The 4,008-nt window shown below is 42.8% G+C and overlaps 1 long non-coding RNA gene across 2 annotated transcripts in view; it reads right to left on the bottom strand.

The window, feature by feature from the left end:
- Positions 1–308: 308 nt before the first annotated feature.
- LOC119270701 overlaps positions 309–4,008 on the bottom strand; it is a 7,563-nt gene continuing 3,863 nt past the window's right edge. Inside the window, exons 2-4 of one of the 2 annotated variants that reach the window (XR_005134274.1) lie at positions 2,388–2,449; positions 1,443–1,527; positions 309–734 (exon numbers count right to left, since the gene is read on the bottom strand). This is a non-coding gene — a long non-coding RNA (uncharacterized LOC119270701). Of the gene's footprint in view, positions 1,528–2,387; positions 2,450–4,008 lie in introns of both variants that reach the window. The other variant, XR_005134273.1, reaches the window with a different exon arrangement.

Raw genomic sequence — 4,008 nt, 5'->3', positions numbered from 1 at the left:
GCAATTGCCGTGTAGCGCTACAAAAAGACATGGCAAAGCAACATGTTCGGGTAAAAAAGAGAGAGTTGCCATCTGCTTACAAGCACACTAGGGCAGTTGCCGTATACCCTGCAAAATACATGGCAACTGACATGTTCGGGTAAAAAAAAAGAGTTGCCACCTGCTTATAAAGCACACTAGGGCAGTTGCCATGTACTCCCTCTGTTCCGAAATGTATGTCGCTGGGGAATATGTTCCGACCAGGTGAAAATGGGAAAATGGACCTTTATGCCCCCAGTTCAAACTTTGAATCTGTCCGTCATCTTCCTCAGCGTCTTCCACCTCCGCCTCCGCCCCGGCACTCCACCTCCGCCTCCGCGGCTCTGCCACCCGCCCTCCACCTCCGCCCCGGCACTCCACCTCCGCCTCCGCGGCTCCGCCACCTGCCCTCCACCCCCGCGCTCCTCTCCCACGCCAGGGGCTCCTCCCGGCCCCCGCGCGCCCAGGTGGTGCTCTGCTGCCGCCCGCTGGTGGAGACGAGGTGCTGATCTACTGCCGGCCGCTGGTGGAGGCGAGCTGGTGCTCTGCTGCCGACCGCTAGTGGAGGCGAGCTGCTGCCTACGCGCGCCCAGGGGCTGTTCCTCCCCATGCACAGGTGCTGCTGCCGCTGAAGTCCTCGCCGCTGGGCAGGAGCTGCTTTAGCTGGAGTTCTCAATTTTGCTCTCCTAGGTTCATCTCCTCGCCCATTACTCCCTCTGCATCCGAGTAAACAATTTGATGATCATAAACTTGATGTAATCATCTGTCTTAAATAATTTGAATAATTGCATGTAGTACAATCTTGGAGTAATACTGAAATTTAACACTGAAACTGAACAGTGATATTGAACACTGAAAGATGAACACTGAGTAGAACATGTACTGTCAATACAAGTTTGGACTTGTACTGTCAATACAAAAAATGAGCATGTACTGTCAATTTAGCACAGGTTTGGACTTCTTAGTTTCATCAGTACTCCAAATCAGTAGGAGTATGAATTAATGGGCAAAAATAATTGCTACTCTCATTTCAGGTAAAATTGAGTAGGAATAGGAGTATGAATATCAGGAGCATGAATACCAAGAAGGGTAGTGGTAAAACATAGAGCATGGCCTCCGAAAATTTTACCTCAGCCTTACTTGGAACTCACTATCATTTCTGTACTCCATTATTCCCATAAGAGGGTCTCTTTCACCTGTAACTTGACATGATCAAGTAAACTGTGCACATGGCTATTTTTATTTGAATCTTCAGAATGTCCAAACTTTTAAACACTATGGTATGACTGAACAATCTAAACTGTTTGACATAATTTGATGTAAATAAAATACTCCGGTCATTATTAGTATGCAAATTTGCAGTTAGTGCTTCGAAAAAAACACTATGGGAAATGACTTGAATGGAGAAATGTTGAGATACCAACCTGCTAGCTGAAAGTGCGGCATGCCGGCATGAGAGTGACTGATGCCCTCACACATCTTTTTTCAATAGCCCTTCTTTAAAACAATCTGATGGAAAAAAATTCAAGGTCACAAGTCATATTACTGTTGGGCTCATATTACTGTAGAAGAGGGAAGAGAGAGAAGAGAGCAAGAATATGGAGGTCACAAGAGGAGTATACTACAGTAGCTCTCCTCTTGTTGCAAGTCCTACACTAAACTACTAAAACTACTGCTTGCAAGTCCTAACATAACAGCAGCAATCATCATCAGTACTCCAAGTATCCAAGATCGAATAATTAACAGAAAAACAAGATAACCTAACAGAGCAAGATGGAGTAATCCAAGAAAATTAATTGAAAATTGCTGAGTAGTGTTGTGTGCAAGTGCAAGTACTCCAAATTTGTTTGAGTAGCAAATCTTGGAGTACCGGAGGACTCCAAGTTAAATGTACTCAAAGCAAAATTAACTTGGTGATGCATGCTAAACTTGAGAACCATCATCAGTTGGTACGCACATCATTCAGATTACACATGATAATTAATTAGGTGCGATAACTAAATAACCCCAGCAGCTACGTTAGTTAGGTGTAGTAAAAACTCCTACTGCTACTGCATCTTTACCAACCAAATTCAGTGACAGAGCTACTCCATTTTACTCAAAATTCAGTATGCAAAATTAACAGTAATCCATACAGCTGCTTCATACTCCAAATTCAGTATACAAATTCAGTATTCATGTACTACTCCAAGTCCTACACTAAACTACTCAAAGATCATTTTCATTTCCATCTGATCATTTAACGTTAAACAAGCAGTGCAAGCAAGAGAATAGTGCAAACAAAGTATGCAATAATGTTGTACTGCTCCAATTGATCATTTTCATTTCCAAAATGTACTGGTGTGCATCTTGAAAGTTCAACCTCTTACCTTGAAAGTTCTTTTTAGTTGCCTGGAGAACATGGATCTCCCAGACCTCAACTACACCCCACCTGCAGAAGATGAAGATGAAATGGACGAAGATGTAAGAGATGAGATGGACGAAGATGTAGGAGATGCAATTGTTCAAGGTAAATGACTCAAATGATCATGAGTAGAGAGTAAACGACTCAAATGACTTGTGTAAATGCATTGTTGTACTCCATTTGATCATATATAATATATTTTCTTTGTGCAGGTGTTGAGCAAGCAGTTCAGAAAAGGGATATCCTAGATGACAAGAAAAGATATGCTGCTTATGTTGCAATGCATACATTGTGCATGAGTAGAGGGGGAAAATTTAAGAGAGATGACAAGAAAAATATTGCTGATTTCTTTGGAGTGGGTGTCTGGAATATACAAAGGATTTGGAAGAAAGCGATGGAGCAAATTGCTGAAGGTCTAGACGTAGATGTTTCAGGTCAGAGGAAAGGAAATTGTGGAAGAAAGCCGAAAGACATCAATCTAGAGCAAATCCCTACCATCCCACTAAACAGGAGGTTTACTATCAGGTCACTTGCCTGGCAACTCGGGTGCATCCCTACGACACTCCACCGGAAGTTCATGCTCAAGTTGATAAAGAGGGATACAAATTGTTTGAAGCCAGCTCTAAATGAAAAGAACAAGAAGGATAGAATGAAATTTTGCTTGTCAATGCTCGATGAGACAACAACACAAACTGAAAGGCCAAAATTCAAGACCATGCACAACATTATTCATATCGATGAGAAATGGTTCTATATGACCAAGAGAAAAAGGAACTATTATCTGTTGTATGGGGAGGAAGAGCCTACAAGAACTCTGCAAAACGGCAGTTGTATTGGAAAGGTTATGTTCTTGACAGCGATTGCTAGGCCGAGGTGGGATAATGAAGGAAATGTGACCTTCTCTGGAAAACTTAGAATTTGGCCGTTTGTGAAAGAAGTTCCGGCTCAAAGGAGAAGCGACAACAGGCCCAGAGGAACATTGGAGACAAAGTCAATAAAAGTCAACAGGCAAGTAATGAGAGAGTTCATGATAGAGAACCTGCTGCCAGCAATACAAGCATCTTGGCCTGAGAATGATGCTGGGCAAACCATCTATATACAGCAAGACAACGCTAAGCCTCATATCTTGCCTAATGACCCAGAATTTTTAGCAGCCGTGGAAAGAACTGGACTCGATATCAGACTAATCCAACAACCTGCCAATAGCCCTGATCTGAATGGCCTTGACCTTGGGTTCTTCAGCTCGTTGCAATCTCTAACAGATTGTTTAAGCCCTAGAACGCTTCAGGATCTTATCAAGGGTGTGCTAGATGAATTTGAAAACTATGATGTTTACAAGCTGAACAGAGTTTTCCTATCTCTACAAGCTTGCATGATTGAAATCTTGAACCATGCAGGGGGCAATGGGTATAAAATACCCCATGCAAACAAGGAAAGGCTAGAGAACTTTGGGATGCTACCTCCAAGACTTACATGCCCTCAAGAGGTATATGCAAATGCCCTGCACAATCTTGGGATAATGGAGAGAGTTGCTTGTTGAGTTGCTTGTCGAGATGCTAGTTCAGATGCTTGAGGAGATGCTTGTT

The sequence above is a fragment of the Triticum dicoccoides genome, chromosome 3A (genome assembly GCF_002162155.2).
Source record: "Triticum dicoccoides isolate Atlit2015 ecotype Zavitan chromosome 3A, WEW_v2.0, whole genome shotgun sequence".
Taxonomy (NCBI): Eukaryota; Viridiplantae; Streptophyta; class Magnoliopsida; order Poales; family Poaceae; genus Triticum; species Triticum dicoccoides.
Note: the sequence above shows the minus strand (reverse complement) of the source record. Positions and strands in the feature narration are given on the sequence as shown.